The sequence below is a fragment of the Myxine glutinosa genome, chromosome 7, assembly GCF_964187855.1.
Source record: "Myxine glutinosa chromosome 7, kmMyxGlut1.1, whole genome shotgun sequence".
Lineage (NCBI taxonomy): Eukaryota > Metazoa > Chordata > Myxini > Myxiniformes > Myxinidae > Myxine > Myxine glutinosa.
In genome coordinates, this window is record NC_136267.1 from 110,887,073 (window position 1) to 110,900,874 (window position 13,802).

Sequence of the window (13,802 nt, forward strand, 5' to 3'; positions counted from 1 at the left end):
GAGGAGAAGGAGGGAGGAGGGAGGGGGAGGGGGAGGGGACGGGGCGGGGGGGACCCGGCAGAAGTACCCGGCATTGCTGGGTGGGGGAGGGAGAAGGGGAGAAGGGGAAGGGGGTAGGGTGGAGGGGGTAGGGGAAGGGAGGGGAGAGGGAGGGGGAGGGGGGAGGGGAGAGGGGAGGGGGAAGGGAGGGGGGAGGGGAGAGGGGAGGGGGAAAGGGAGGGGAGGGTGGAGGGGGAGGGGAGGAGGAGGGGGAGGGGAGAAGGGAGGGAGAAGGGGAGGGGTAGGGTGGAGGGGGAAGGGAAGGGGGAACGGAGGGGGAAGGGGGAGGGAAGGGGATGGCCAGTCAACAATGACGTTGCAGTTCTCATGGTCGGAGAGCAGCACAACAATCGGACATAGTCCTGCATATTCGCAACAGCACGAAGTGGATTTTGGAGACTCACCGATCCTGTGACGTTCTCCAGTACCGGCGTTGCCGGGACGGGGGAAGGGAGACCCGTACATTCCAACCCATACATTCGCCCTCTCGACTCAAGCTCACTCGGACAAAAGCCTCGCACAAATTACACCGTGAAGGCCCAATGGTCATGTCTATGCCACAAATCACGGGCGCACTGAATTGAAAATATATAGAACGCTCATACTCCGTGAATAGTGAAGCCGCCGTGCGCCATCTTGGTCAGCACGACTCGACCAACTCGCTTCGCGGATCTCGTTTTGTGCGGCAATAAACTGCTCCAATCGGTTACGGAAGGGTTGTGGAAAGACGTTTCACAGCTGTTTCAAAGACATTTAATTCATATCGCACAAAATCGATACAAAACACGATCGCATAAAAGGTGAAAAAACGTGTGACGTGTGACGGGATGGAACATCACGTGATTGCTCTGAGCGAATCAGTCTGGCGGCGGGAATGGAACATCACGTGATCGCTCTGAGCGAATCAGCGAGCTGCTCTGGAACCGGCTGAGATTAGCGGGTACTTCGCTGAAATGCGCTGAGGTAAATATGAATAAAAAATATGGATCGTCAAATATTTTGAGTTTGGCCATGTTCGTCCCAGGCATAATGGCCATGTCTATGTCAAATATCAAGCACGTAAGCCTCTCCGTTTAGGAGTCTATCGGTAACATTACACACACACACACACACACACACACACACACACACACACACTGTGTTTTATATATATAGATTTTTCAAATATTGATGGAATAAAACAAACCTACAAAGGCATCAACTTCAGGGTGTCCACATTAAATCCTGAAATTTTCAGCTTCATGGTCAAATCCTCTCGGAGTAGATGAAACATACATACACACATAGGCCATACTTGGATACATACAACATGCTTTCCCTTCATTATATTGAGATTTATTTCCTTTTCCCTATGTTCAAGTCCCATTTGTTTATTGGAGCATTCCTTGCAAAAAAGACGTCCTTGAAAAGGTTTTTTTTTTTTTTTTTTTACCTCCGACAGACAGAGGTTATTTTCACCTGTCTGTTTTACTCCTTTTTTATTTTCTTTTTTTGTATACAAGATCGAGGCTCGTTTAAGAGCTAACATTAATGACAAAAAAAACAAACTGACACAAGACAAAATAAAGGGAGCGGGAGAGACAAGATGGGGAGAGAGGGGGAAGCACACAAGTACAACATTTGAGAGCAGCGACATCGGGAGATCTGTGGGAGGTAGAGGGCTTGGGGGGGAGGAGGCGTGGGAAGGGGGTTTGGGGGTGGGAGAGGTAGAAAAAAAAACAACAACATATGGACACTGCTAGGACTTCCAGGAAAGCAGTCGGTATTTCAGAAAGTGGATATGGGGTGAATTAACAGGGTAGAAAAGATGAAGGTTTTGGATGGGGGAAGATAAGAGATGGTGGTGAACAGCTGTTTTAAAGACCTGGAGGGAGGAGTGGGATTGAAGAGAGTGAGGGAGTTTGTTCCAGACGCGGGAGAAGAGGAATGAAAGAGTGAAGGTGAGCAGAAAGTCTTGATTTTGGAAGCTTCACCAGAAGAGGGTTGCAGGCAGATCTTGTGCGTCCTGTAGGAGTACTTTGGGGACAGAGCACAAACAGAGCTGGGGGGGATAGGCCAGAGAGGAGTCGGTAGAAGACAGAAAGACCACCAACCTGCTTGCGGTGAGTAAGTGAAAGGCCCTCAGAATCAGCTTCATCACGGGAGATTCCAATGATTCTGAAAGCTTTGGTTTCAACAGCGTGAAGACGAGCTAGGTATGAGGCAGGAGCACCGGCCCAGAGGGGAGAACAGTATTCCATTGAGCTGCAGATGAAAGCCTTGTATGTGGTGAGGAGCTCAGGTGTGCCAACGAAGGACTTTGCATGACGGAGGATGCCCAGTCGGCGACTGGCTTTGGAGGCCAGCTTGGAAAGGTGTTTTTCCCAGGAAAGATCATGGCAGATAGTGAGACCCAAGAGATTGAGTGACAGAACTTCTTGGAGAGGATTGTTGAGAAAGTAGATGGGAGGGTTGTCCAGACGGTCTTTTCGGAGAGACATAGTGAGAGTGTGAGATTTGTCAGGATTGAAAGACATGTTCCACTTGTTTGCCCAGTCTGTGATTTTGTCCAGGTCTGCAGAGAGCGAGGAGGCTGCGGACTGCCGATCTGAGGGATGAGGAATGGAGCGGCAGAGAGTGGAGTCATCAGCAAAGAGATACAGAGGATTTTGCAGAGAGTCGGAGAGATTATTTATAAAGACCAGAAAAAGCACCGGGCCCAGAACACCGCCTTGGGGAACTTCAGCCTGAACAGGGAGGGGAGATGAGAGAAATCCATTCAGGGCCACACGTTGACTACGACCAGAGAGGAAGTCCGCAAGCTCGCAAGATCGTTACTTACAAAATCGAAGATTTTCCAAGTATATTGGTTGGGCTTGTGCTTATTCTGTCTCTTTGTCTGTCTGTCTGTTTGTATATCAATTGCCTGCATGTCACAATTTTATACCAATCTTCACGAAACTTCACGAAATGATATAGTTTGTCATAAGGAAGAAGCCTATTTATTTTGAGGTCAAAGGTCATTTTGAGGTAAAATTTCTAAAATTGTCATTTTTCATCCTATTAACTAGAAAATTAAACAGCAATCGCATAGTGCCTCATGGAATTGGGAAACCAACTATATTTAAGGTCAAAGGTCAACTCAAGGTCACACTTCAAAAAAAATCAATTTTCATCTGAAGAATTGTCCATTTTCATCGTATTAACTTGAAATAAACAGCAAGCGCATGATGTATCAATGAATTGGGAAAGCAACTATTTTGAGGTCAAAAGGCCAAAGATCAACTCAAGGTCAAACTTCTAAAATCATCAATTTTCATTTGAAAAATAATAAATTTTAATCCGATTGAACCGCAGTAGTTTTCTTTTTGTTTACCAAGTCGAGGCTCGTATAAGAGCCAACACATAACACATATAAAAAAGAGAGCGGGAGAGAGAGGAAAGCACAACAACAGAAGAAAACAGGGACATCAGGAGATCTGTGGAAGGGAGAGGGCTGGGGCAGGGAGTGAGATCGTCAATTAAAATCTGAATGAAATGGACAATTTGTATTCATCACAACTTTTTCTTGGGGTGGGTGGATTTTGCAAGTATCATTCTCTGCTAGTATCATATTGATCAGAGTAGTGATGGCAATGTACAAAAGAGCGAGCACAGCTGTAAGGACGAATGACGGGAACAGTGGTGAGATTGAGGTGAAGGTGGGAGTGCATCAGGGGTCGGTACTAAGTCCACTTCTATTTGTAGCTGTGATGGAGGTGCTGGCTCAGAACGTAAAGGAGGGTTTACCGTGGGAGTTGTTGTATGCAGATAATCTGGTGTTGATTGCGGAAAGTATGGATGGACTGAAGGAAAAGATGAACAAGTGGAAGGAATGTATGGAGACAAAAGGTCTGAAGGTGAATATCGGAAAAACGAAGGTGATGGCAAGTGGTAAAGCATGTGGTGAGGTGGAAAGAACTGGGAAGTGGCCCTGTGCTGTATGTAGGAAGGGTGTCGGAGTGAACTCCATTCAATGTACAATGTGCGCTGAGTGGGTTCATCAAAAATGTAGTGGTCTGAGAGGGTCATTAACCAGTGTGGCAGCTACATTCAAATGTAAGGTGTGCACAGAGGGAGCTGCAGATGGAGGAAATGTTGAGTTGGATCTTGGAGACGGCGTGAAGCTGGAAGGTGTGAAAACATTTTGCTACCTCGGAGACATGCTGAATGGAGAAGGTGGATCAGACTCGGCAACGGTTGCTAGAGTGAGATGTGCATGGAAGAAGTTTCGGGAACTGAGTGGCGTGCTGATGATGAGGGGAGTGTCGTTGAAGCTGAAGGGAAAGGTGTATGCTGCATGTGTGAGAAGTGTTATGATTTATGGGAGCGAGACATGGGTAATGAACGTAGAGCAGCAACGAAGGTTGGAAAGGGTGGAAATGCGAATGGTTCGACGGATGTGCGGAGTATCATTGAGAGAGAGGAAGACAAATGATGAATTGCGAAAGATGATGGGAATAGAGCCTGTGATTGATGTTGTGAAGGGGAACAGGTTGAGAGGGTTTGGTCATGTGTTGAGCAAGGATGAAAGTGACTGGTTGAGAAGAGTGATGGAAATGAAAGTAGAAGGAAGTAGAGGACGGGGAAGACCGAGAAAGACTTGGCTAAAGATGGTGGAAGAAGAAATGCGGGCAAGGGGGTTAACAAGGAGAGATGCAGAAAATAGGGCAAAATGGAGAAGATTGTCATGGGGACCGCAAGGCTAACCCCCACTCTAGCAGGGAAAATGGCCTTAAAATGCATGTTGTGTTGTTGTTGTATTCTCTGCATGACCTCTTTCTTGGACAGTTTATCTGTCTGTGAGTAGAATATTACAAAAAGTTGTGGATAGATTCGACGGAATTTGGTGGACAGGTCGGGTGTGTGACGAGGACAAATTGGTTAGATTTTGGTGAAGATCCGGATCCAGATCCGACATCAGTGGGATACAAAAGGTTAATGTTCAGCCTGGCGGAGGTATGTGCTCTACCGAGTGCTGTTCTCGTTCTCTTTGCAGCCATATTCACTTTTTATTTTTAACGTATGCAAATGTAATTGCATTTTTAAATACACCTATTTATAATGTATCCACAGCTGAAATGAGATGATTAAAAGGGGGACAATTGAAGAGCAGAAAGGGTGATACGAGAGTGATGTCAAGAGAAGAGGAAAGTGGGGTAGAGATGGGAACGAACAAGGGCGACCAGTCAAGGCATGTGCAGGGAGTTAAAAATATTTGCGTACGTAATAAATAAATTACCCCTTGTGTCGTCACGGGGTCTCTTAGTCTCCCTTGGTTTACATAGCTGAGTTTGACAATTTCCCATCTATTTCAAAATTACTACTTTGAGAAGATTCAAGATGCAATACGGTAAGTCAACTCTGCCTTTGCATGTTCTAAACTTTGTGGTATAAAATTATGACACCTGCACCACGAAAACGCTCCAAACCCACGAAGTGCAGACATGAAACGTCGACCATTTACAACTGGAACCTTGTCATGTGATCAACCACGTGACTGCATGATCAAAACATTGTTCCTTCGTGAATGTTCCATCCACAATAACTTCATCGCCTTGTACAGGTAGCCTTCTAATCACGTTGTTTAAAAGTCACCTTATCGCGTCATAATGACGTCATAAGCAATCTTTCCTTTCCTCCTGCGGCTGAAGACAGTACAGATCTGTACTTGAGATCAATCAAAATAAAGGCCAATTACTGCACTGTAGTCCCAAGAAGGAAGCCGGATATTAACAATTCACACACACACATGACACATATACACACACGTACACACACGTGTATACACACACACGTATACACTATACATATACACATACACACATAAAAATAAACACATATGTATACACACACACACACACATACACACACACACACAGGTATACATACATACACATATGTATACACACATACACGTATACATAAACACACATATATATACATACAAACACACACACACAAACACACACATGACACATGTACACACATATGTACACACACACACACACACACGTATGTATACGTATACACGTGTGTATACACATACACATATGTCCACACACATGTATAGACATACACACACATACATACACACATATGTGTACATACACACACACACACACACACACACACACACACACACGCACACATACATACACAGATACAGTCACGTGAAAAAGTAAGTTCACCCTATGTAAAGTTTTGACTTTTTCAACATATTTCAACATACAGCTATTTGATCTTCATTTCAACAATATTGATAGATAAAGGTGATATAATATAACAAATATCATGAAATATTTACATTTTGTAGTCCATTGTATATTTTAAATAAACAAAAATGCAAATTTCGCATGTGGAAAAAGTAAGTACACCCCGACATTTATCACTACTTCAAATACCTAAAATTAGAATCAGGTGCACCAGCTCAGGTGCAAATGATTAGAACATCGTTGGAGAGGATCTTGGAGGAACCTGTCTTATTTAAACCTCAGACATTTAGTTTGGTTTGCTCTTTGTTGTTGAAGTGTGCGGCGTCACCATGCCTAGATCAAAAGAGCTCTCTCAGGCCTTCAGAAAGAAGGTTATAGATGCCTACAAGTCTGGGAATGGATTTAAAAAGATCTCCAAACTATTTCAAATCAATCATTCGACTGTCCGCAAGATCATCTACAAGTGGAGAAGATTCCAAACAACTGCCAACTTGTTCAGGCCAGGCCGCCCCAGCAAGTTCAGCCCGAGAGCAGACCGCAATATGCTGAAAGAAGTCTCTAAGAACCCCAGAATGTCATCACGGGACCTACAGGTAGCTCTTGCCACTGTTGATGTCAAAGTGCACGAGTCCACCATTAGAAAGAGGCTGCACAAATTTGATCTACATGGGAGGTGTGCCAGGAGGAAACCTTTGCTGTCCAGAAAGAACATCAGGGCATGACTAAAGTTTGCCAATGAACACCGAGGCAAAGACCAGCACCTCTGGAACAATGTGCTCTGGACAGATGAGTCAAAGGTAGAGCTATTGGGCCACAGTACCAGAAGACATGTTTGGCGAAAACCAAAGACAGCATTTGACCACAAGAACCTGATACCAACTGTAAAGCATGGTGGTGGAAATATTATGGTTTGGGGCAGCTTTGCTGAATCAGGGCCTGGGCAGCTCACCATCATATAATCCACCATGAATTCTTCATTGTACCAGAGGGTGCTTGAGGATAATGTGAGGCTATCTGTCGGAAAGTTCAAGCTCAACCGAAGGTGGACCTTGCAACATGACAATGACCCAAAAATACCAGTAAATCCACCAAGGAATGGCTGAAAAGAAAGAAATGGAGGGTTCTGGAATGGCCAAGTCAAAGCCCGGATCTAAATCCCATCGAGATGTTGTGGGGGGATTTGAAACAAGCTGTGCATGCAAGAAACCCCTCAAACATTGCACAGCTGAAAGAATTCTGCATGGAGGAGTGGGCAAAAATTTCTCCCAGTCTATGTCAGAGTGATAGACAGTTATAAGAAACACCCACTTGAGGTTGTTTCTGCCAAAGGGGGGCAATACCACCTATTAGAGCCAATGGTGTACTTACTTTTTCCACATGCGAAATTTGCATTTATGTTTATTTAAATTATACAATGGACTACAAAATGTAAATGTTTCATGATATTTGTTATATTATATCACCTTTATCTATCAATATTGTTGAAATGAAGATCAAATAGCTGTATGTTGAAATATGTTGAAAAAGTCAAAACTTTACATGGGGTGTACTTACTGGGGTGTACTTACTTTTTCACGTGACTGTATATGATGTACATGTAAGTACTTGTAAAATCTATTATATTTGAAGTTATAACCTTAACTTATAAGCAATTGACTGATTTTCCAACTGCTGGATCTTCAACTGGGCACCGTTTTTATGCCTCCGCCGACGAAGTCGCCGTAGGCATTATGTATTCAGCTTGTCCGTCCATCCGTCTGTCTGTCCATGATAGGTTTTCGTTGCCACGATAACTTGAGAACGGCTGAAGGGATCTTAGTCAAACTTGGTGCAGGTAAGTATAATGAGGTAAAGATGAACTGATTAGATTTTGTGGTCACGAGGTAAAAGGCCAAAGGTCAGAGGTCATGGTAGGTTAAAAAAAAATATATACTGTTACCGTGATAACTTGTGAACCAGTGATTGGATTCTGACCAAATTTGGTACAGTTATGTGGAATGATGTAAAGATTAACTGATTAGATTTTGGGGTCAAGAGGTAAAAGGTCAAAGTCCGTAATAGGTCTATAACTTGAGAACGGCTGAAGTGATCTAATTCACACTTGGTACAGGTATGTATAATGATGGAAACAATAACTGATTATAATTTGGGGCCAAGAGGTCAAAGGTCAAATTCTGTTATACGCCTATAACTTGAGAACGGCTGAAGTGGTATAATTCAAACTTGGTACAGGTATGTATGGTGATGTAAAGGATATCTGATTATAATTTGGAGTCAAGAGGACAAAGGTCAAAGGAAAAAAAACTCTGTAATTAAATCTATAAAATAGGTCTAAAACTATTTTAAATAAATATAATTATAACTAATAATTAGTAACTAATAATTAATTAATAACTAACTAATTATAACTAATTATCTATATATATATAAAACCTGGTGTTGGGCTAGCGGCTAGGGTGCCGGCTTGGGATACCCTAGGATACCTGGGTTCGTAAATCCCGGTCAATCGCTGAATTAACGCCAGGGGGGTTGTGTCAGGTGTCATCTAATTAACGCCAGGTGTCATCCTTCCGAGGTCGGCAGAATTGAGTACCAGTTCACTGGTAATTCCCTGCTTGTCGTTAAAGGCGGCAAAAAGGGTTGGCGTCAGGAAGGGCATCCGGCCGTAAAACATTGCTTCAAAAAGGGGACCGAAAAACAACAACAACCACAGTTCCCGAAAAAGGCCAACCCCCGCTTGCAGGGAAAAATGGCCTCTAAAGGTGGTTTTTTGTTTTGGTTTTGGTTTTTTTTTAAAATCTATATATATAAAACACAGTTTGTGTGTGCGTGTGTGTGTGTGTGTGTGTGTCTGTGTGTAATGTTACCGATAGACTCCTAAACGGAGAGGCTCACGTACTTGATATTTGGCACAGACATGGCCATTGAGCCTGGGACGAACATGGCTGACCTAAAAATTTATTTCATAATATGTTTTTACCATATTTTTATCTCAGCGCGAAATATTATGACCGGAATCTGACCGGAAGCAGAGCAGCGCGCTGATTCGCTCAGAGCGATCACGTGATGTTCGTTGCCGCCATTAACTCAGTTACGCGTTCGCACGTATTTCAGAGCAATTGCGTTTTTGCCGGGTACTTCTGCATGATTAGCATTTAGCATGATTTAGCATGTTTCACATTGATTTGTTTTCAGCGAGCAGAAGTACCCGGCATTGTACGAATAATATATCGACGAGCCGAAACCCGTGGAACATCCACGGAAGGGAGGATGTGGTGTATGGATAGAGTGTACCATTATGGATGGCATAGGGGATTTGCTTGTCCGAGTAAGAGTTAGGAAGAAAGATCAATTTTCACTTGTGCAAAAATGCTACTCACAATTACATCGCCTGTGCGTCGGCCTGTGATTGAGCCAGAGAGTTGGCCTGTGAGTCAACTTCCTTTCCAATGTCTGCAAGAGTTGAAATACTGATTGTGAATGTGTAAAAGTATATGAAAGAAGAACATGCATATCAATAGACGATGCCATCGAAAAGGAGAGCAGCTGTCCATAGAAAAGGATGTCTGACTTATCAATTTGACATTATTGCACAGGAAATGACAAACAAAGAAACAGTTCATTTCCATCGGGTAATATTACGATGAGAGATCAGCCGATACCTTTATTATGTCCATCAGCATCCATGGCACTTAGAAGAAAAAAAACGTGGCATCAGCCAGCCGCAGCCAACTATCACGTACCGTCTCGAAGTCAATGCCATCCTTTTATCTCTTCGTATACAACTCACTGATCGCAACGTCACTCCATTTAACTTTATTAAAATGACGATAAAGACGTGAAACCCGTGGAACATCCACGGAAGGGATATCGTTCGTCTGTTTTCAGCTCGTTATCTTTAAGCTTCCTTACGTCTCGCCACCTGCTACACCTCTCTGAGTTATGAGGATTTATGCAACGCACCCCGAGTATCACAACGTCACTCCATTTAACTTTATTAAAATGACGATAAAGACGTTTCTTTATATATCCTAATTTCAAATGTTCAAGGGAATAAAAAAGCTTCCTTACGTCTCGCCACCTGCTACACCTCTCCAAGTTACGAGGATTTATGCAACGCACCCCGAGTATCGCAACGTCACTCCATTTAACTTTATTAAAATGACGATAAAGACGTTTCCTTATATATCCTAATTTAAAATGTTCAAGGGAATAAAAAGACCATTTGGTTCACACCACCCATCACACCACTCGACTGTCGAATCAGCGGACGGCTCGCATCGCCTTCGCCCAGCAGACGCCAATACGATGGTGTCATAAGATGGCGTCATATCGGCCGATAATCGGATGCTTTTGGGTCCCAAAGTCGGCGAATTCAGATTTTTCGAGTATGGCTGTACGTGATAAACAAAGAGCGCGGTTCGTAGATGGAAAATGCATTAGTGCCGTGGGCATCGGGTCACTGGGTGCGGCGTAAAAGGGATAACAAATTCGAGTCCTTACGGTATTATTATATAGATAGTGCCGTGTAGGGCGGAGTGATGCCGCTGTGGGAGGGACCGACCAAGGTCGCTGTGGGCGGGACCGAGCGAGGTCGCTGTGGGCGGGCCCGGGCGAGATCGCTGTGGGCGGGGCCGAGCGAGGCAGCTATGGGTGGGGCCGAGAGAGGTTGCTGTAGGCGGGGCCGAGCGAGGTCTGCGTTAGTGCGTTGCCGTTGTCGTTGCCTGGTATAAAAAGATGGTGATTGATGCTCTCTGCGTCAAGATACGGACTTGATGTCCGTATCTTTACAACAGACATTCCAATGATGATGATGATAAATGTAATACCACTCAAGGAAGGCCCACAACTCAAGAGAGTGGAAAAAAACAATAAAATGAACAAAAATACGGGGAAGGAGAAGCAACCACTCAGAAGAATGACAGAAAATAATTTCCCTTAAATGTACCATGTTCACCAACTAGCACGACCAGATACAGGACACCAAAATAATTTCCCTTACACATATCGTGTCCACCAACCAGCAAGACCATACCACTTACCTCTGGATCAAACTGTATTGCAAATATTCAAACGGTTTTTACATGCTGCCGTCTCCTAGCAACCAATGAAACTTTTCAAAAATATTGTAGCTTCACTTTTCACGGAGTATGAGCATTCTATATATTTTCAATTCAGTGCGCCCGACTCGCTCACGTACTTGATTTGTGGCATAGACATGGCCATTGGGCCTTCACGGTGTAATTTGTGCGAGGCTTTTGTCCGAGTGAGCTTGAGTCGAGAGGGCGAATGTACGGGTTGGGAATGTACGGGTCTCCCTTCCCCCGCCCGGCAACGCCGGTACTGGAGGGCGTCACAGGATCGGTGAGTCTCCAAAATCTGCTTCGTGCTGTTGTTGCGAAGATTCAGGACGATGTCGCGATTGTTGTGCTGCTCTCCGACCATGAGAACTGCAACGTCATTGTTGACTGGCCCTCCCCTTCCCTCCCCCTTCCCCCTCCCCCCCTCCTCCCTTCCCCCTCCCCCCTCCCCTTTCCCCCTCCCCCTCCCCCCTCCCCTTTCCCCCTCCCCCTCCCTTTTCCCCCTCCCCCTCCCTTTTCCCCCTCCCCCCTACCCCTTCCCCTTCCCCCCTACCCCTTCCCCCCTACCCCTTCCCCTCCCCCTCCCCCTCCACCTCCCCTCCCCCTCCCCTCCTCCCTCCCCCCTCCCTCCTCCCCTCCCCCATCCCCCCCATCCCCCTCCCATTCCCCCTCCCCAATCCCCCTCCCCCCTCCCCTCCCCTCCTAATCCCCTCCCCCTCCCCCTCCCCTCCCCCTCCCCCTCCCCTCCCCCCTCCCCCCTCCCACCCCTCTCCTCTCCCATCCCTCCCCCCTCCCCCCTCTTCTCCTCTCCCCCCCTCCCTCCCCCTCCCCCCTCTTCTCCCTCACGTTTATACACGGAATGCCGGGTACTCCCCCCCCCCTCTTCTCCCCTCCCCCCTCTCCTCCCCTCCCCCCCTCTCCTCCCCTCCCCCCCATTCCCCTCCTCTCATCTTCCCCCTCCCCTCCCCTCCCCCGCCCGGCAATGCTGGGTACTTCTGCTAGTAATTAATAATTAAAACTAACTATCAACTAACTTATAACTTATAACTAATAATTATAATTATCTATCTATAATTCCAGTAATCTCTGTGTGTATGTTTGTATGTTTGTATGTTTGTATGTTTGTATGTATGTATGTATGTTTGTCTGTGACCGCTGTTTCTCGACAACTACCGGTCCGATATTCTTTAAACTTGCCAGGTATATTGCTGGGGACCCGAGGATGTGCCTTTTCAAGGTTTCATATTAATCGGAGAAGTAGTTACCGAGCTATGGCGATTTAGCCGTTCGCCGTTCGCTTTGGCGTTGCGAATGGACCAAACCATTTCATGTAAATAGAGGGGGGGGGGTTCTGTGGTCGTTGCGAATGGACCAAACCATTTGATGTAAATAGAGGGGGGGGATTGTCACCGTACTCGCAAGCCGTTCGCTTTGCCTTTGGCTTTGCGAATGAACCAAACCATTCCATGTAAATAGAGGGGGGGGATATAATTTTAGATATATATATAGTACGGGCATGCCCTAGTAACTAATAATGAAACTAATGATTAATTAATAACTAATTATAACTAATTATAATTAATTATTATTAAATATAAATATAATTATTATATATAATTATAAATTATAATATATAATTATATAATTATATTATTTATTAATTATAAATAAATATAAATATTATATATAATTATAATTTAATATAAATAATATAATTTTAAATAGGTCTATAACTTGAGAACGGCTTAAGTGATCTAGTTCAAACTCGGTACATGATTGTCATACATGAGTACATGACCTCGAAGGTCGATGAAAGTCCTGGAAATGGCGAGACAAAATCCCGCGGAGGTCGATTAAAAATCCCGTGAATGTATGCCGCGACATTGTCTCAATGGGGAAATGGGGGATACGTTATTAGTCCATGAGCCAGACCAGATATTGGTACCACCTGGGGTGGCAAAATCTCACTGTGTTTTCTTGAAAGGCATGTACCCATAGATGAAAAAAAAACTTTGAAGCCAAGCTTGGAACGGTAGCTTTGTGCTAGTAATCAACTCTTAAAGATGGAGGACTGGGCCTGATCCGGGACCCGAAATTATGGGGTAGGGGAAATATAAATTGCGATATCGTTTGAACTAATGGTCCAATTGCTACAAATAACCACTCAAAATGTTGGAAATTTTAAGTTCTACATAACTTTATCTATTATTTGCCAATATGGTAATTAAGTAGGTCACTAGAGGTCAAAAGGTCACAAAATTTGACCCCTGCCTAAAATCTGGCCATCCGTCCAAAATATCACCACAGTTACCCTACCAATGGGAATTTCTCAGCCAAAATGGGCTCAAATAGAAGTTAATAAGTGTCCAAGTCCATTTTATGCCTAAAAGTGTGGATTTTATTTGTATCTGAGCTATGGTACATAATGGAATTTGACACATCTTTGAAA